At 47.1% G+C, this 21,190-nt stretch overlaps 1 protein-coding gene across 1 annotated transcript in view; it reads right to left on the bottom strand.

The window, feature by feature from the left end:
* Positions 1-8,720, bottom strand: part of LOC138247000 (proton channel OTOP2-like) — a 257,239-nt gene extending 248,519 nt beyond the window's left edge. Inside the window, exon 1 of the mRNA XM_069201748.1 lies at positions 8,648-8,720. The gene's annotated coding sequence lies outside the window, so the exon portion shown is untranslated. The remainder of the gene's footprint in view (positions 1-8,647) is intronic.
* Between the last annotated feature and the right edge of the window lie 12,470 nt (positions 8,721-21,190).

Genomic DNA, 21,190 nt, shown 5'->3' with positions numbered 1-21,190 from the left:
AGAATGCCCAGCGGAGCACCGCCAGCCTGTTGGCAGTGCTACCGCCGACCCCGGCCCCGGCGGTCAGTCAGAATGACCCCCTAAGTCTCCCATTCCCAAAGACTTCTTCAGTTTTCCCAATTCAATTTCAAACATCATATAACAAACCATATACAGTGCATTAGGCATAAAGGTGGTATATTCTCCAAGTGAATGTTAACACCATGTCTTTCCTTGTACCCTACTTTAGTTGAACATTATGGGTTCCCTAACTCTACTCCACAGTCAAGTTACTGGGGGTTGGGCATCAGGGGGAAGTAGCACGGTGAGCATTGTGCCCAGGCCTGTAGGTCATACACATGTTTATTATCCCTGCGAGTTTTATGCATGTGGCACTGCTCAGCATTTACCCATTCAGCTATATATCTCATCCATTCTGCCATCATCAGGGCTATTGAGGACATCCACCTAATGGAAATTCTGCATTTGGCCAGTATGCGGCCCAGCAGGTGGAAATTTCTACTCAGTTTCTCTTTTTTCTTTACTGGACTCTGACCAGCACTAAAGCAGTTGTTAATTTTCTCATTTATGTTTTTGCCAGGGAAGGGATTCCGTTTGAGATTGTCTCAGATAATGGTGTGCAGTTTGTGTCTATCGAAATGAGGGAATCATTATAGGGTGCAGGCATCACACATAAAAGATGCAGTTTATATCACCCTCAAAGCAATGGTCAAGGTGAAAGGGTAAGCTGTTTAGTGTCAGAATGCATCAGCTGTAGTTGCTGGTATTTATGTTGCAGATGCTGTCCACTCTGTGCTCTGGTCTTATCACACTACTCCAATAGTGTCACAGGGGTTTCCCCTTTTGCAGCTTTGAGGGGGAGGACAGCGTTTGACTAGCTCAAGCCTTCGCGGTTAAGTAGGTTTTGAAAGATCAATGTTGATGTGAATTGTGACATGGAGAGGGTTCGATACAATATTCAACTGAGTCAAAGTAAAAGTAAGAAAAGGTTTTATGTAGTTAAATGAACTAGGACCCAAAACCTGGTTAAAGGATTCAAATCAAATCATTAACATTTATAAAGCGCGCTACTCACCCGTGCGGGTCTCAAGGCACTAGGGGGGAAAGGGGGGGTTATCGCTGCTCGAACAGCCAAGTCTTTAGGAGTCTCCGGAAAGCGGAGTGGTCCTGGGTGGTCCTGAGGCTGGTGGGGAGGGAGTTCCAGGAGATTGTGTGTGTCAAAGCACCTGCGTGAAAAGTGGTGAAGGGCAGGTCAAAATTTGGTTTGGCTTTTTGGTGGAGGAAGTGAGTGAGGATGGCAAGGCTTTGAAATTGTCAAATGGTCTATGGTGGAATGTAGCATGGGTGGTCATGGTGCAGAAAATCAACAGTACTTGTGGTGTTGGCTTTCCCGGGCTGTGCAGAGGGATGAAGAGTGGTGCAGACAACAGCAAAGAGGCCCAAAATGCTAACCAGTGTGTAGCTGAAACTTTGAGCCAGCATGCCAAGTGTTCACTAGAGCTCTGAAGAGATTTGATAATTTTGTTATGAATCAGACGTTTCGTTCATCTAGTATGTTGGGTTTTTGTTGGTTCTGCGCTTGATTCATTTTTGTTTCTTTTGTCTCTTTGGTTTCGTTGGTGGAACTATTTTATGCTATGTATACTTTATTTATGTTCTTGTTGGAAGGGGAGAGATATGATATATTCATGTCTGTTCATGAGCCCTGTGTGCATGTTCCATCATAGAATGTAATGTGAAGGGGGCTCGAGGGAAGGTGACAGTTGAATATGACCTCTGGAGTGGTGTTGAGACCATTTGTCTCCCTCTCTTTTATGATTACTCTAGTTGAGAATAAATTCTACTTACTCTGGCACCGTATCCATGATTGACTTCAGAATAATATCGCTACCAAATGCCCCCATGTCAGGTGTGACATTATTCACCAGTCATGGCTTTTTATTAATTTATCATTTCAAATGTGAGATTGAAGATCACAGAATGCAAACGGCTGTTGTACCTAAAACCATGCTGGCTGATGAACTCAGATTATGTCTTCATGACATGGAGCCTCTTGGCAGCTCTGCTAAGTGCCAGCAAAGGGGGTGGGGCAGAAGTCCTTGATGGAGCAGGGCTCTTTGGGGTAGCAATTGACCGTCGAGGAAAGTATATGTGTCTGAGGCTAACGGGAGCGTTTGAGGGCACATCGCGGAAGAATGTACTCTTAAGTCTATCAGATGGGGCAAAAGGAGCATGGATAAAGAGGACTGTGGGAACTTGTGAATCATGACAGAAATTAATAAAGGACAGCTGAGGGCTGAAGTTGGCAGAAACGGCCAATGGTTCAAAATGGAAAAATAATGGACTGTGGAGCCATCAAATGGGTTTCAGGACTAGAGTTTGATTCTGAGCATCTGATGACTGGGATACATGTACAGCGAGGAAGTGAATGAACAAATATTGAGCAGGCGGTTAACCCTTCTAAAGAACTTTTTAATGTATTGAACACTTTTTTTAAAGCCTCACGCCTGTAATCATGCTATCCTGGCTCTGCAAAAGTTTGAGATGCCTTGGTCAATTAATTTGATGGAAAGATAGACATCATTTACCTCAATTTTCCGGCCAATAAGGAGATGCTGAGTGGTACTAAATCAGGCTCACCTGTGGACCTATGCCCACCTAAGATTACATCCTGCATTGCACAATCTATTACTCCATCTGCATTGGCTCTCCATAACTTATCGCTAGGCTCTCCCAAACTTCAGACAGAGTAGAAGTCTGCCGTGGTTTCTCCAATTTTAAAGAAACCAGCTGCTGATCCTGAGGTTTTCTCCAATTATTGTCCAATCTCCCAATTTCCTTTCTTAGGGAAATTACTTGAGAGTCATGTAAATAAGCAACTTACTGCTTTCTTGGAGTACCAATAGGTTCTGGACCCTTCTCATTCTGGTTTCTGAGCTATGCACAGTTTGGAGACTGCACTAATGTCAGTCACTGTTACGATCAGGCTGTCACTGGATGCTGGTACACCAATTATGCTGGTTCTACTCGATTTGTTTTGGCTTTTGATACAGTCTTGTATTCAATCTTAATCTGCAGACTGTATGATCCAGGAATTTACAACAAAGTGCTGCAGTGGATCAAGGACTTCTTTAAAATCAAACACAAACCATCTGCTGAGATACTTTTAGGCCACACACTCTATCAGTTGACAATGGCGTCCCACAGGGTTTGACCCTGAGCCCGACATTGTGGGTTTGAGACCCTATCCTATGCCGATGACACATAATTTCTTATCTCCTGTGGGCAAAGATCCAGCTGTGGCTAAGTCTCAGTTCACCAGTTGTATGAGAGAAATCATAGACTGAATAACTAACAATTGCCTCCAACTGTACACCGAAAAACTGAGATTGTCCTCTTTGGTAAAGCTCTGCAGTTTTGGTCAGCTGACTGGTGGCTATCTGAACTCAGTGCTGCCTCAACCCCAAAATTGGTGGTGAAAAATCTGGGTTTCAAGCTTGGTCAAACCCTCTCCATGAAAGAGCAGGTCAACACTATTTATGGCTCAAGCTTTGCCACGCTACGTTTCCTGAAAAGAGTTTTTCCTTAGAGTCCCTCCTCATCAAGGAAGACCTTGGTCCACGCACTATTTACAAGTCACCTTGATTATGGCAGCGCTTTATTGGTGACAGCTAATGACACATTGTTGTCCAAATTACAGGTGATGCAAAATACAGCAGCAGGCCTGATCTGCAACCTTCCCTCTCGGTCTCCTTCCATCCTCATCCTGAAATCCTTACCTTGGTTGTCCATCAGACAACAAATCATCTTTAAGCTATGTTGCCTGGCACACAAGGCACTTTGGCATTCACTACCCACCTATCTTCATTCCAGACTTCATTATTATCATCCCTCATGCTTACTCTGTTTTTCAATAAAGCATTCCTAAAGATCCCCTGGATTCGTATGGCTGGACATGGGGGTCGTTCCATTTCCTAACCTGCCTTGTTCCATTGGAACAGACTCGTTCTGTTAGACGTGACAGCCTTAGAGTGGCCATCCTCTAACTTTTTGCCTGCCTCCCTCTATTTCTGGACATGTTTTTGCCGGTTTTAGGACTCTATGCACTTTGCCACTGCTGACCAGAGCTAAAGTGCATGTACTCTCTCCCTTAAAAATGATAACATTGGCTCCTACCCAATTGTCATATTTAATTGACCTGTAAGTCCCTAGTAAAGTGCACTAGAGGTACCCAGGGCCTGTAACTTAAACGCTACTAGTGGGCGTGCAGCACTGGTTGTGCCACCCACATAAGTAGCCCCTTACCCATGCTCAGGCCTGTCATCTCAAGGCCTGTGTGTGCAGTTTCACTGCCACTTCAACTTGGCATTCAAAACTAATTGCCAAGCCTCAAACTCCCCTTTTTCTACATATAAGTCACCCCTAAGGTAGGCCCTTGGTGACCCATAGAGCTATGTAAGTGAAAGGCAGGAATGTACTTATGTGCTTTACATGTCCTAGTAGAGAACAACTCACAAATTTGTTTTACACTCCCATGAGGCCTGCTCCTGTGATAGGCCAGCATTTGAACTGGCCTTAAGTGGTAGATTTGTATCTGAAATGAGTAGCCCTGTCATGTTTAGTATGGCGAGAATGGTAATAGAAATTCCTGCTTACTGGTGAAGTTGGATTTAATATTACTATTTTAGGAATGCCACTTTTAGAAAGTGGGCATTTCTCTGCACTTACTGCCAACTGTGTCTTACAGCCTGTCTCTAATCCACATCTGGGTTGGGCTGCTTGTCAGCTCCCCTTGTGCATTCCACCCAGACAGCCATAAACAGCACACTCAGTCACATCTGCATTCATCTGCATATTGAATGGGTCTCCCTGGTCAGGACGGGTGGAGGGGCTCTCCCTTACACTTCAAAGGTCAGTGGACCGCCCTGACACAAATGACTGATAACCCGCCACAGGGATCCTGGCAGACAGGGCAGGGTTGAAAGGGGAACTTGTGTATTTCAAAACCACTCTTTGAAATGTACCCCACTTCAAAGGCATTTTTGGTTATGTATTTATTGGGTCTCTAACCCCACCAAATCAGACACTCCTGGACCTTCAACTGGCCCCTGTTGGAGGGACTGCATGGATCCCCAAAGAACTCATCTGGACTGCTTTGCTGAGAAGGACGGCTGCCCTGCTTGTTGCTTTGCTGCCTGTTGGCCCCTGACTCTGCTGGAAGGACTCTGCCTTCCCCACAAATGCTCTCCAAGGGCTTGGTTTGAGCTTGCCTCCAGTTCTGAAGTCTCAGGGCCACAAAGACTTGGCCAAAGAGAAGAAAATCCCTGTGCAGAGGAAAATCGACTCAACGCCTGCTGAAGTCGACGCGGAGCTTGCCTTGCGACTGAAAAATCGGTGCATCACTAATGGCTTGACGCAACACCTGCTGCTTCATACCAGCCGGTCACGGATTTTCGACGTATTGCCCCTGGGGGTCAGTGATCCCCGCATCGCAGAGAAGAACCAAGGCTGCGCTCCTGGAAATCGACGCATCACCTTGCAGCATGGAAAGAAACGATTCAGTGTTTGCGCTGCGTGGGAAAATTTTATTCAGTGTCTCATTTTTCAATGCACCTCCTCCTCTGTGACCCCCCGTGCGTTGTTATTTTTGACGAATCCCAGATACTGTGTGTTACAAAGATACAACCACTGATTCTTAAGCATTAAGACTCATTTAAACCATTAAAAAGTGACATCTTGACTTGTGCATATTGAATTTTTGTTGTTTTGGGCTTATTTTATTGAAATAGTATCTATTTTCCTAAACTGGTGTGAAGTAATTTCTGTGCTGTTTGCACTGTGTTACTCTATAAGTTATTGCACAAATACTTTACACATTGCCTTCTAAGGTAAGCCTGCCTGCTCTGTGGCGATCTACCAGAGGGTGGGCAAAGGATAATTTGGATTGTGTTGTGACCTACCCTGACTAGGATTGTGGTCCCTACTTAGACAAGGGTGTGTACCTCTGCCAACCAGAGACCCTATTTCTAACACTTTCCTATCCTATCTAGAACTTCCTCAATTAAAAAATTGCTAAAAGCCTGGCTGTTCTAAATTTTCCAGTACTGTGTTCAGTAGCAAGCACTGAGAGTCGCAGTGTAAGAGCAGATGAGCTCCAGTAAAAAGAAGGGGGTGATCATGGAATTAGCATGGCATGTGTTCTGAGAGCGAGCAGACTGAGGATCCCAGAAGGCTCAGAAATGAGACTGATCACCTGAGAAGGATGGATTTTGACGGGGCCTCGTAGAAGGAGGCGAAGATGGGTTTAGTGAGTCTGGACAGGACACTTTAGCGGTTCGTGGATGCAAAAATGTAACATACTATGTCATAATACATACCAAAATACAGTAGATGACATTTAGGCCCATATTTATACTTTTTTAGCGTTGCACTTGCGTCGTTTTTTGATGCAAAGTCGGCGCAACCATACAAAACACAATTGTATTTTTGAAATTTGCGCTGCTTTTGCGTCAAAAAATTACGCAAATGCGGCACTAAAAAATAATAAGTATGGGTCTTAGAGTGTACGGTAATGACAGGCAATATCAGCCTTAGTATTCGGCATTCCAATTCTTAATAGCACCGCCAGAGCAGGGCTTTGGGCACCAGCAAACAATCTTTTACGAATAAAGGTCTGGAGGGTGGTGGTGGTCAGTCACACAATATCACAATTTCACTGAAAAGCTACAGCAGTTTTTATTTTCATTCTCTGCAGCATCTCACAGTAGTAAGCTCCGAGGTTGACTGGTTGACCTTCTGTGCTAGCAGAATTAAACATGCACAATACAGTAGTGTGTGTGTGCTTCCCAAAACTCTAACATGGCCATTGCCTTTGTCCTATGTGACAAATACAGGATCTCAGTGTGAGAGCAAAGCAAAAAGCGGGGTAGTTAGAAACGAGGTAGCAATTCTGACGCACTCTTGAGTCATAATTACCTGCTTATATTCCTATACAGCAAGGTCCTTTGGTGACTCACAAAGTTTGTCAGTGACGCACACACTGTCCAACAACGGTGCTATAGACAAGGAGAAAGTAGGGAAAATGTGCAATTTGTTGCGCTCCTGCCACATCCCACAGGTTTTCATATCACACAACAGCACATCTACGAGAGGACTGGGGCAGTATTCTCACGGTGCCACCCAGTGCTTTAAATGGAAAAATAGAGGTGCAGGTACTCTGTAATAGAGTACCTGTTTGTTTCTGAGAAGTGCCGGTACTCTCCAATTAAAAGTGTTACGTTTTTCTTGAGATATGCCGGTACTCTCCCTCTCAAAATAAAGTGCCGGTACTCAGTACCGGAGAGTACCGGCCCATTTAAAGCACTGGTGCCACTACTCTAGCTCACTCTGAGTGAGCCACAGTTCCCACAATTACCAGATGCGGGGATACAAGGTGAATCAGTACCCGATACTTCGGACCTCTCCATGACACCCAACCAGACCAAAGCCTCCTCTAGCCCCCACCCGACCTCCGCCCCCTTCTTCCCATTTCCTGATGAGGCCCAATTTACCAACTATATTTAGCAGGTGCCAACAGGACGGGAAAGTCCCGTTAATTGGGAATAATCATGCCCCAAAGGTGAAGTAATTTCAGGACAAAACTACCGATTGCATGATGCCGGCATAGAATAAATGGCCGAGATCCATCATTCTAGTTGTAGTAGTTCCAACACCGCAGGCTGCAGCATCAACTCAGAATCGGGGTAGACGCAAAAACGCACAAGGATGCAGATAAGGGCAAGGGTTGGTAATCAACGTTGTCAATGGAAAGGTTCTAATTCGTTTCGCAGTCTCCAGTGCTTAATTTGAGTACTCATGTTTGAGGACCAGCACCGATTGCTTCCTCAAAAGACTTGAAAACAGAGCAAGAAAGAGAAAAATGCAAAGGGGGAAAGGGGCAGTAGCAGGGATGAAATGCAAGAGTGAAATAAAGGGGCAGGTAGTGTATTGTGGTGGGAAAAGGAGGCTGGAGGTGAAATCCAGGTTACTCAATCTTGGAATTCGGCAAACCCAATATTTATCTGTGCTGGCTGCCGGCATCTGAGAAAAACTTTGAGCATCAGCTTCTATTATTTTACAAATTAAGCACTGATCAGTTTCCATCCAAAACGCTCACATCCAGCCTTTTCCTTCTTCACTCCTACTACTCTGCCTTTTTTCTTTGGATTTTGTAATGGACAACAATTCTTTTGAGGCCCAGACCATGCAGCCTTGGTATTTGGCTCACTGACATTTAATAGCACCGGACATGGGCTTTCGAGCAGAGCTTTGGTCACTGTTACTCATTCTTTTACAAATGAAGCACGGCACAATCCACCCCAGAATGTCCACCATTATTTGTTTCCACCACCTGTCTTTCTCCACGTAACCCTGACCCACCCTTCTGGCAGCCTTCTGCACGTCGCCCTCCTTAGTATCCCCACAGTATTCTTCAATAGTATGCTTTCTCTGCGAACTTTCCTGGTACCACGGCAGGTGGTAGGTCGCTGTGTAGCATGATCAATAAATCAAATTCCGTATCGTCCACTTTTGTAAAAACCCCTTCTATTCCCGCAATATAGCCCTCGTCCATCCTCTATAGAAGTACGTAAAGCCAGACGGTATGTACCTGTTGGGGTGGAAGCCAGTGATGAGTCGATCAGCTTTCATGTAGTCAGGCTCCGACGCACCACAACTCCCCTCTGACAAGGGCAGTATCTGCTTTTCGGTACGGAAGCCGGCCCACAAAATTTTGCCTGCTTCCGCCGACATAATGCGGAATTCATATTACACTGTCGCTGCCTTGGTGTGCTGGGCATGAAACATAATATCGGAATGCAAATATCTCAGCACTATCGTCTGCAATAAGCCACGCACCCATTTGCCCTTCTCTGTCATTGTGTTTATCAGAGGCACAGCAGTAGCGTTATCAATTGTAAACACCACTTTCTTGTTTGCTAACTGCTTTTCTCACAATTGTTAATACCGTAGTCACAGAAACAAGCTCAAGGAAAACTGTGCTCTGCTTTCTTATGTTTCGTCATCCTAAGCCAGTCTTCTCACACCAGTTTCTGTACCAGCAAAGTGCAAAACTCTGGCACTTTCTACATCAGAATTTATCTCACTGCTATTGTCTCACTTCCTCGCTCCTCCTCCCATCACATACACTTTAAATTGAGTTCTTCAAATCACTCAAACCACCACACTCATCTTCACGTCTGCTCAATTTCACTTTCTCGATAGTTTTCATAACACCTACCATAGCCATCGCCAAGCATCTACCCAAAGTAGGGTGACCACCTGGCATTGAGGCAAATTCTGGACAGGACTGTAAAAAATTCAGGACAAAGGGTCAAAATTCAGGACAAAAATTCAGGACAAAGGGTCAAAATTCAGGACAACAATTCAAGAACAAACGTCAGTTTTACAGACACAAGCAAGAGAGGCCATGCCTCACCATGTTGTCAGTGCATTTAAATACTCTTTTTTAACATAGCACTATTTATTCACTGTGGACCTTTTGTGATTGCCTCCTGGTATGCTACATTCAGGTGTCACATTACGTCCTTGTTCAGTAGTAAATTAATGCCCTTCAGTACTGCGGCAAGGCCATCACCCCTACCCAAATCTACCCTATCTTTCCTGAAGAGAAAGTAACAGCAACATTTTGATTATGTTTCTGAACATTTTAAAACCCCTGGCAAACAGTTTGGGACACATTAAGGTAATTAACCTTATGCTAGTTTAAACAAATTGAACAAAAACATCTGGCTTACCCCAACCGCCCATGGACTTTCAACCTATTTTTTTTTTAAAGAGGCAGGGCAGATGGTGTGGGCGACAGTCTCACACCTAATGTCAGGATGTGATGTACCCAAAACTTGTCTGTAGTCTCACTGCACTAGAGTGTATGAATGGGACTCTACATTCATCTCAGAACTGGGAGCCCGGACTACCAATCAAAGATAATAAAAGAGGAGGATGAAATCGAGATCAAATGGGAGATTCACGGCAAGTAATTCAGAGGGTTGTTGCTAAAAACTGGATAAATAAAGAAGAGAAGAACAAGGTGGGACAATTCCTAAAATCAGACAAGATGGGTCCACCAAAACTATTCGAAGGTATTGGGTACCTGGGGAGTTGTCTCTGCACACAGGAGCGAAACAGAAGGGGCACGGTCAAGTGGGTGAACAAGCGACACCCATCCACCTTGGCAAACTCTTCTGGTGCAATGGTCCGCTGTTAGTGCTTTTGAAGGGTGAGCAGGGGCCAGACCCCTTGCAAGGCAATTGCCCGCTTTGTCCATGTCCTTATATGGAAATTGAGCAAAAGCCAAACTAGAGATCTGGGTTATCCCTAAGTGTCAACTACACATAGAATCTTCAAAATATTTGGGATGTAAATTGCACAAACAAAATTTAAAGATTTTAAAATTTAATTCGTGTTTCTTCAACATATGGTGCTGTTTTCGCCTTCATATACAATTAGATCTCAGATTGAACTGGGAACCAGTTACCTTTTGATACCTAGTGATTAATATCTACCATTCTTACACTGATTTCCAGGATGAAAATCTCGGCAGAGCGAACGGTCCCTCCAAGCCCAGTTTGCTTTTTGGTCTTCTATTCTGCTTTCTGTAGAGGCCACGTGGCACTAGTGAAGATGGTGTGCTACCCCAATGATAGTATTATTTTGCAAACCTTCCCCTGCTCGTCCTTCATTCCTTCTTCAGATAGGCCACACATCTGATTTGGTCACTGCGGCACCTTTGTGAGCTCTTTCCACTCTAAAGCTAACTGTGACTGTGGGTGGATTAGGTCTTCTGGACTTAGAATGCTAACATTCAGCTGCACAGGTCCAATGGGTGGCTCACTGGCTTTCTCCCCACCTCCCTGCATGAGATGGGGTTTACCAGTAAAGACTTTTAAGGAAGGCTTAATGCACTGCTCATTGTTTCCTACTGACCATTCTACGGATCACCATCCGGGGTTATCATGCACAGCTTTCTCTTGCCTTGCCAGAACCTGTAAACTCACTGACACAAAGAAAGCCTGTGCTCCTGCACTACCTTTGCTAAGCCTTCCCACTTGCACAGGATGGCTGTGCTCAGAGCAACTCCACCAGTGGCATGTTGCAAGTGTCTTAAAATTGGGGACTTTGTTTCTGAACAGTGAGCTACTAAATTTCCAAACCGTTGTGGCAGACTACCATCTTCACCCCGGTCAACTCCTTACTTACAACCTCCTTAAATAATCATTAAATGCCCTATTTCATGTCTGCCACCCAGCACTAACCCTACAAGAGGTGTGCCAGAAGCTCTGTACCATAGGAAATGGTGGCAAACTGATAGAATGGGTGTACAGACCTATCCTGCAACATGGAAACCACTCCAGGTCTTCTTGTCATACTACCTGGGTGATTGATGTAGCCAAACCTCTGCAAGATATGGACTAAAATGCTGGACTTTCCCCACAAAGTATCACACAGCTGTCACTTTAAGTAAATTCATAGTGCTTCCTAGTGAATGCATTCTACCAGTTGCTTGCCATTGACATTGTGGTTTGTAACTCACAATTTGTTGCTTTCAATTTGCTGGCTTTATTTGTTTTAGGCTATGCAGCTTGAATTCTTCCCTTCCCTTGCCAAAACCTTATTTACAGTATCCTGCCGAGTGCTCCCTTTCTGTAAACAGGCCTGTAAATCTTGTTCTTATCTGATCATATTTGCTGTGCTTTCAAAGAACAACGTCAAATGTCAGGCTCTGTCTTCGGTAGGAACTTAGTGTTTACTTTTCTTTCTCTGACTTCAAAGTGAGAGGATTTATGTGACAATCTTGCTGGATACTGGGGTTCGGAAAGAGTTTTTTCTATCACATGACAACATTTAAATAAACTTCAGAATATATCAGAATTAGAAGTACAAATCAAGCACATTTTTGTTAATTCTGAACTGTGCTGGAAACAAATACCTTTACATTATTAAAACAAATCATTGCATTAGGTGATGCAATTTCCACACATCATCGTCTGTGCACAGTATAGTTTGATTTAAAAAACTGTATATCTGTGCAAATGTAATGGTCATTTCAATCAAAAATGTGTTGTCTGTAATGGAAGTCTGTTAGCATATCATCCATACTGCACTCCACTCTGCTCTGCACCACAACACGCCACTGCACCCTACTCTGTATCACTCTACTTTACTCTACTCCATGCCACTGCACTCTATGCTACTTCACACTATGCCTCTCTACTCTACTCTGTACCACTCTACTCAATGCCACTGCACTTTACGCCTCTCTACACCACTGCGCTCTGCTCGTCTGCACACCATACCACTCCAGTCTAGGCAACACCAATCTAATCCGCACAACTCCACTCTCTGCCACTCTGCAACACTGCACTGTACGCCACTGCACTCTAAGCTAATACACTCTGCTAATGCACTTTACTCTGTAACACTCAACTCTATGCCCCTGCACTCTACATCAATACACTGTACATCACTCTAATCTACTCTGCACCTCTGCACTCTATGCCACCTCACTCTACTGTAAAATAATCTACTTTATGCCACTGCACACTGTGCCACTGCATTCTATACCACTGCACTCTACCCTGCACCTCTCCACTCTATGCAACTGCACTCTACTGTGAAACAATCTATTCTACGCCACTGTACTCTATACCACTCTGACCACTGCACTCTAGTTCAATGCACTCTACACCATTGGAAGCTGAGACTCTGCAACACTGCACTGGCCGCCACTATACTCTACACCACTCTGCAATGTACTACTGCATTCTGCACCAATATACTCTATTCCACTGCATTCTATGCCACTCTACTCTGCCCAATGCCACTCTATGCAACTGCACTCTACACCAATGCACTGTAAACAACTGCACTGTATGCCACTGCCCTTTACTCTGCACCACTGTACTCTATGCCACTGTTCTCTGTACCACTCTACACCACCGCACTGACACTCTACTCTGCAACTCTGCACTCTACACCACTCTACTCTATGCCACTGCACTCTAGGCACTATACTCTACTCTACACCACTCTACAATACTACAGTACTCCACTCTGCACCACTCTACACCACTGCACTCTATGCCACATGAGTCTACTCTAACTCTATGACACTGCATCACTCTGCATTACTGCACTCTCTGCTACTCTATTGTATGCCACTCTACTCCACTGCACTCTATGTAACTCTACCCCAGGCCACTCTATGCCACTACACTCTGCGCGAATGCACTTTAAACAACTGCACTGTACGCCACTGCGCTCTACTCTATACCACTGTACTCTATGCCACTGCTCTCTGTGCCACCCTACTCCACTCTACATCACTGCACTGACATTCTACTCTACAGCGTTGCACTTTCCACCACTGTACTATACACCAATGTACTATGTACTACTGCATTCTATGCCACTGCACTCTATGCCACTCTACTCTGCATCACTCCACTCTACAGAACTTTACTCTACTCTGCACCACTCTACACTATGCCACTGCACTCCCTGCAACGTGAGTCTACTCTGCAATCTATGCCACTGCACCACTCTACACTACTGCTCTCTCTGCCACTCTAATGTATGCCACTCTACTCCACTGCACTCTATGCCACTCTACTCTGTCCCACGCCACTCCATGCCACTCCATGCCACTGCACTCTAAACCACTGCACTCTAAGCTAACGCACTCTAAGCAACTGCACTGTACCCCACTGCACTGTACTTTGCACCACTGGGCTCTACGCCACTGCTCCTATGCTACTCTACTCCACTCCACACCACTATGCCACTAACTTTAAGCCATGCTGAACAGCAGCTACTCTGGTGTATAACATGGCTAATGGCTAAAACACATTAGCAAAGCCGATAACTCTTTAGTAGATGAGACCTATTGCTTTGCCAATGTTTGTTAGTACTATGAGGTATCGAAGTACCTGAAAGAACTGTGAAAAATAAAATTTCATCATAATAAAGGCTGCTACAAAATGCGCAAATACATTTTGGTTAAATAAAAAAAAAGTGCTTCTCAAATACAGATTTGAATAATATACAGTTTATACCTAGTACAATTTTTTTTTATAACACGCCATTAAAACCACACACTCCACAGCTGACCTTGGAACACCATTGCAATACTTCTCTAAAAGAGATATCTTTGCCACCAGAAAACTTCAAGTGACTCCTTTTAGGAAAGTCAATGCAAGTTTTCAAGCCCCTTTGTATTTGCAGATTTACCAGTTGGGCACATTTGCATGTCTTTAGGGAAGGAGACCCCTTGGCAAGAAGGTCTGATTCTTATCTGTCTGCCCCTCCCTCAGAGCACTGGAGACTCCCTGCCTTCCAGTCCAGCTGGGGAAACTGATCTGCCCGTAATTTCGCCCTGCCTCCGTTGCCCTTTAGGTGAAAGTCTAAAATTACGGACAAATGCCATCCGTTAAAGCTTTCATCACGGACAACCGACTGCAGGGCGAAATTACGGACAGTCCGTGAAATTTACGGATGGGTGGTCACCCTAACCCAAAGCCCTGCCAGCATCATGGCTAGCACACAAAGTTAAAGTAACTCAACAACTGTTGCATGTTTTTCAGCTCACATTGTTTCATTAGTCACCTTGTCTGCCAAAGTCCACAGTCTGTCCCGGCTATCTCACGACAATCTTGATTCCATTGCCATGGAAGCCAACTTAATTTCCAAGAAAATTAAATTCAGAGCAGGTCCCTATGTGTTTTTGCTTGGACTAATAACAACTGCAAAAAATACTCCAGACTAGCGCGCTGTCTGCTGTGTCTAAATGACCCTACAAAATGATCCAGGTACTAAAGGATTATCTTTGATCCCGATTTCCACAAAATGGCCATTCCTGTAATAGGTTAAACTACTGAAAGTGCTGGACACTGAGCAATGCATTATCATCGGGTTGCCAGATGACCATCGAACTCTGTGCCCCACAGAAATTGTCCTGGCAAAAGGCTGATTTCATATAACACTTTCTGTATCCGGTCCACAAACCCCCACCATTAATGGCCTTTTGGTAATATTCACATATATCAGTGCACAATACTCTTTAGTGAAACCGTTAACAGTTTCCCTCCCAGACAGAATGTTGGCATGATAGTCAAGGGTGATATTAGCAAATTATCAAATGACCACTTTTATAAGGAGCCTGCCCCCTTTCGTTCAAGAACTTCTTTACTAAATGCATCCTTGATAAAAGCATTTCGGGGGTCATTACAACATTGGCGTTAAATGTTAAATGCCGCTTACTGCCGTGCAGAAGACTGTCAACACACCGATATGGCAGCGGAATTCCGCCACGGTCATTATGACCCACTGCTCGGAATCCGCCAAAATTTAGACACCAACACAAGTCCACCACACCAAAGGTCAGTGATAAACTGGCGAAATCAAAACCTCCACCGTCACGCCAACAGAAATATGCCCACACTATCACGACCCACGAATCCACGCGGCGGTCTTTCAACCACGATATTCCACTGGCGGTACACACAGCTGCGCTCAAAATACACACACTCTTACAAAACACAGCCAAATTGGACAATTTGAAATACATACACCTGATACACATACACACACCACTCCCACACACCCATTACAATATAAAACACACACCCACATCACCCACAAACCCCTACGACCACAATTGCAACAGAAGGCCAGAGAGAGACACTACAAACTACTACCAAGCATCCACAGACACACAATACCATCACCCACATAACTTCCACGCACCTCACACAACACACCACTAAATATCACCCCACTTATCACTACACACACCACCCCACACATCACCCACACCACCCCATGGCATGGCAAAGACACCCCAGGTTCTCTGAGGAGGAGCTCAGGGTCATGGAGGAGGAAATCGTCCGGGTAGAGCCACAGCTATTCGGATCACAGGTGCAGCACACCTCCATAGCTAGGAAGATGGAGCTATGGCGAAGAATAGTGGACAGGGTCAATGCTGTGGAACAGCACCCAAGAAATAGGGATGACATCAGGAAGAGGTGGAACGACCTACGGGGGAAGTTGTGTTCCATGGTCTCAAGACACCACATTGCGGTTCAGCGGACTGGCGGCAGACCCCCACCTCCTCCCCCACAACTTGGGAGGAGCATCTCTTGGCGATTCTGCATGGAGTAGATGGAGGAATGGACTCTAGTAAGTCAAATCTTTACTACTATATCCCCCACCCTACCTGCATGCCATCACATACCCCCACCCTCGCCCTCACCCCCATCACTCCTACTCCTCACACATGTCCCAATATCACAAACCACCCATCACAAACCCAAGCCCTGCATGCAACACCAAAGCATGGACACCCATCACCAATGCATGGCCACTGCACATACCCATACACCCTCCTAAACCACCATCACACAAGGTCCCACACAGGAATGCAAGAACTGGGGTACACAGTCACCCACCCATTGCACACCATGGCACACACAGATGCAATAAATATCCTTTTATACCCCTGCAGGACCCCTACCCAACGTCACCAGACAGGATGGTCTACACATGTCCACACCACCAACAGAAGAGGCCCACAGTGATGACAGCAGTTCTGTCCAACTGGATCTAGATGACCAGCCCGGCCCTTCTGGGACCTCGGGACAGTCGGTTCCCCTGACACAGTCACAGGCCACCACAGAGCTTCCCCCTCTGGAAACACGAGCACAGCACCCACCCAGCGGGCCCATACCTCTGTCCCCAGGACACGTCAATCAGCAGTGTGTCCACCACTACAGGGAACCCAGGCTAACCCACCACCCCAACAACAACAGGTACCTGGGGGCAGTGGCAGTGGGCACATGGTCCAGGGGACAGAGGCCCAGGAACACAGGGGAACTGGGAGGGCTGCTGTGCGACAGGGGGAGGACAGGCCCAGGGAACCCACTCTCCATGAGGCCCTCTCCAACATCATGGGAGCCTACCATCATTCCCAGGAGATGATGGCAACGGTACTGGCCAAGTTTCAGGAGACCCAGCCGCTGCAGGAGGAACAGTATTTGGGCTTCAGGGAGGAACTCAGATCCATCAATTCCACCCTGGGCACCATCGTAGGGGTGCTGAAGGAAGTCCTCAACACCATGAGTGACACTGTGGGACTACAAGGGGCCCCTGACACTAGCCTGGATGATGAACTGCCCACCACCTCTTCCGGCGCTAGTGGACAAGAGGCACCGCCACAGGACCCCCACACCAGCACCCCACCCCCTGCAGAGGAAGAACCACCCCGCAAACAGTCCCTGAGATCCATGACAAAGACAGAGAACGATGCCAAGACCCCGCCAAGAAATTAGACCACCCTGATTGTCATCCTTCTGTCCCACCTTGTCACCCTGTCCATCCTCAAACTGCCCCAGCTCCACTTCCTATGCCCATTTGGGCAATGCACCTGTGAGACTAATAGACTGGACTCTGCCATGGACATTCCTCCACCATCACCCCTCGCCATTTTACAGCACCCTCCAATATTGAGCACTTAAATAAACACCCTTAAGCACAAAACAATCTGGAGTCTGTCTGTGATTTCGAAATAGTGTATTAGCAATTACAGTGGTAAAATGCTCTTTCAATTGTAATGTCAACATATCTATGTCACACAGCTCTAGTCATGAGGAAACAAAGCAGATGTCACAAAGTGGGACCCACATCTGTGAAATCGTAAGGGAAAGTGACAACTCAGTGACCATAAACTAGGTGAAAACAACAGACAGTAGAGAGTTAGTAGTGTTAAAGTACATGTAGTAGGCAGGTTTGTATTCTTACCTGTGTCTCACTGGAAGTATTGCAGGATCACCGAGTTCCTGTTGTCGATGTCCTCTTCTTCTTCTTCCTCGTCTTCACTGTCCACAGGCTCCACAGCTGCCACAACACCTCCATCTGGACAATCCTCCTGCAGAAAAGGCACCTGTCGTCGCAAAGCTAAGTTGTGAAGCATACAGCAGGCCACGATGATCTGGCACACCTTCTTTGGTGAGTAGAATAGGGATCCACCTGTCATATGGAGGCACCTGAACCTTGCCTTCATGAGGCCAAAGGTCCGCTCTATAATCCTCCGAGTTCGCCCATGGGCCTCATTGTAGCGTTCCTCTGCCCTTGTCCTGGGATTCCTCACTGGGGTCAGTAGCCATGACAGGTTGGGGTAACCAGAGTCACCTGCTAATGGCGAGGGACAACTGTTAGACACACACTAACTCTAAGGGATATCCCCAGACAACCATACCCACTGACTAGCTTCCGGGTGCTCACCAAACAACCATACACTGTGCCTCTGGAGTTGACCCATCACATAAGGGATGCTGTTATTCCGCAGGATGTAAGCGTCATGCACTGAGCCACGGAATTTGGCATTCACATGGGAGATGTACTGGTCTGCCAAACACACCATCTGCACATTCATCGAATGATAACTCTTCCGGTTTCTGTACACCTGTTCACTCCTGCGGGGGGTACCAAAGCCACATGTGTCCCATCAATGGCACCTATGATGTTGGGGATATGTCCCAGGGCATAGAAATCACCTTTCACTGTAGGCAAATCCTCCACCTGAGGGAAAACGATGTAGCTCCTCATGTGTTTCAGCAGGGCAGACAACACTCTGGACAACACGTTGGAAAACATAGGCTGGGACATCCCTGATGCTATGGCCACTGTTGTTTGAAATGACCCACTTGGAAGGAAATGGAGTGCTGACAGCACCTGCACTAGAGGGGGGATTCCTGTGGGATGGCGGATAGCTGACATCAGGTCTGGCTCCAACTGGGCACACAGTTCCTGGATTGTGGCACAATCAAGCCTGTAGGTGATGATCACATGTCTTTCCTCCATTGTCGACAGGTCCACCAGCGGTCTGTACACCGGAGGATGCTGCCATCTCCTCACATGTCCCAGCGGACGGTGCCTATGAAGGACAACAGCTTACACAGAACACGATTCATAATCCGAAATTTGCATGTATGAGTGTTGAGGCAAGGCCTAGGTATGTGTGACGCAGTTAAAAAGTAAGCCATGTGGGCCCCTGAAATGGCAGCTGCCTGACCTGTAAAGTGGGACAATGGGATGTGAGTTAACTGTGCTGGCGTTGTACACCGTCGCGGTAGGCGGTCAAAGACCACGGCGCAATTCTGCATTGGTTAACATTGGACCCTTTGGGTCCTAGGAGCCAATGACGATGTACGCCGGCGGTGACGGTACGCACCGCCGCGGATGTGACTGACATTTTCTTTCTGTTCAATTACTTGATACCTGATCTTCGACAGGAGAGGACCTACACTGCAAGTGCTGCTGTGACCTCAGTCTGGAAGAGACAATGGCTCGTGAGTCTGGGGAAAGGGCCCCTGTCTTCACCACAGAGGAGTTGGAGAAACTCGTGGTTTCCTCCCCCAGTACACGCTACTCTACGGTCCTCCAGACAAACAGGTAAGTACACTGGGAGCATGCTGTATGGGCTATGACTGTGTGGAGTGGGGTGGATGAAACATGGGGGGGGAGATTGTTGCGTGCATGAAACGACGGTGAGTGCATGTGCCACATGGCAAGGGTAGGGATGGGGGCCAATGACTGTGCAGTTGGTAATAACTTTTCTTTTTCCCCTGTACAATTCATGTAGGTCAGCATCCATCAGAAGAAGGACATCTGGCGTGCCATCGCCAAGGACGTCCGGACCCTGGGGGTCTATCACAGACGAAGCACCCACTGCCGTAAGAGATGGGAGGACATTTGCCGCTGAAGCAAGAAGACGGCGGAGGCCCAGCTGGGGATGGCCTCCCAACGTGGGAAGGGTGCCCGTCGCACCATGACCCCCCTGATGTTCAGGATCCTGGCGGTGGCGTTCCCGGAGTTGGATGGGCGCTTTGGGGCATCACAGCAGCCACAAGGGGGTGAGTACACTCTCATTCAGCTGATTCAGCGCGCAGTGGAGGTGCCTGGGTGGGGGAGGCGGGCTGTGGGTTTCCCTAGGCCAGGGCAAGTGTGCTAGTTAGGTCCCCTTCTTCTGGCAGACACTGTGGCACACCACCCCACCTGTGTACAGTGCCAACTACACCTAGTCAGGCTCCTGTGACATCCATGTGTGCAGATGTCGGCCATAGCCTTGTAGGCCATGTCCTAGGGATTGAACAGTGGACCCCAAGTGCACTGCGTAGTGCAGGGGGCTTCTGTGTCTGTCGTGTCCGCCAACGGTAGTGGTAATGCATGCACTCAACATGTCTTTCTTCTGTTGCCCCCCCCTTTTTATGGTTTCCCTGTTCTTGTGTGCATTAGCATCATTAGGCGGAGGAGCAGTGGCACTGGAGCAGGAGGGAGCTGCATCCCGCATGGCCCTGGAGGGCGAAACTACGGACTCGGAATTCACCAGTGGGACGGAGGGCGAGGGGAGCTCCACGGCGGGGACAGGAGCTGGCACCAGTGATACGGACTTGTCCTCTGATGGGAGCCACCCCCCCCCCACCAGCACTGCCCTCCCAGCAGCCCCTCAGCCTTTGCCCCGTGCCCGCTCAACCAGGAGGGTGGGCATCTCTTTCGACCCAGGCACCTCAGGCCCTGCCCCAGTCAACCCTGCTGCCCTCAGTGAGGAGGCCATTGACCTCCTCAGGTCCCTCACTGTTGGGCAGTCTACCATTTTGAATGACATCCAGGGTGTAGAGATGCAGTTGCAACAAACAAGTGCATTCCTGGAGGGCATTCATTCTGGTCAGGCAGCCCTTTAGTGAGCTTTTCAGACTCTGGCCTCAGCACTAATGGCAGCTATTGTCCCTGTCTCTAGCCTACCCCCTCCAACTTCCTCCACCCAGACCCACACCCCTGTACGTCAGCCTACCCCAAGCACACCATCAGACCAGCATGCACACACCTCAATACCCAAGGGAAGTTCTGGCAAACATAAGCACCACACATCCCACAGGCACTCACGCAAGCATCACACACATGCAGACACACCAACATCAACTGCCTCCACTGTGTCCCCCTCCTCCTCGTCTCCCTCCTCCCTCCCAGTCTTGTCTCCACTCACACCTGCATGCACTACATCTACAGCCACTACTTCCATCACCAGCACACACACCACCACAAGCCCGCTCACGTGCAGTCACCACCCCCACTACCATTC

This window comes from Pleurodeles waltl, chromosome 7 (genome assembly GCF_031143425.1).
Source record: "Pleurodeles waltl isolate 20211129_DDA chromosome 7, aPleWal1.hap1.20221129, whole genome shotgun sequence".
NCBI classification, from domain to species: Eukaryota; Metazoa; Chordata; class Amphibia; order Caudata; family Salamandridae; genus Pleurodeles; species Pleurodeles waltl.
This window is presented reverse-complemented; position numbering and strand designations above follow the sequence as displayed.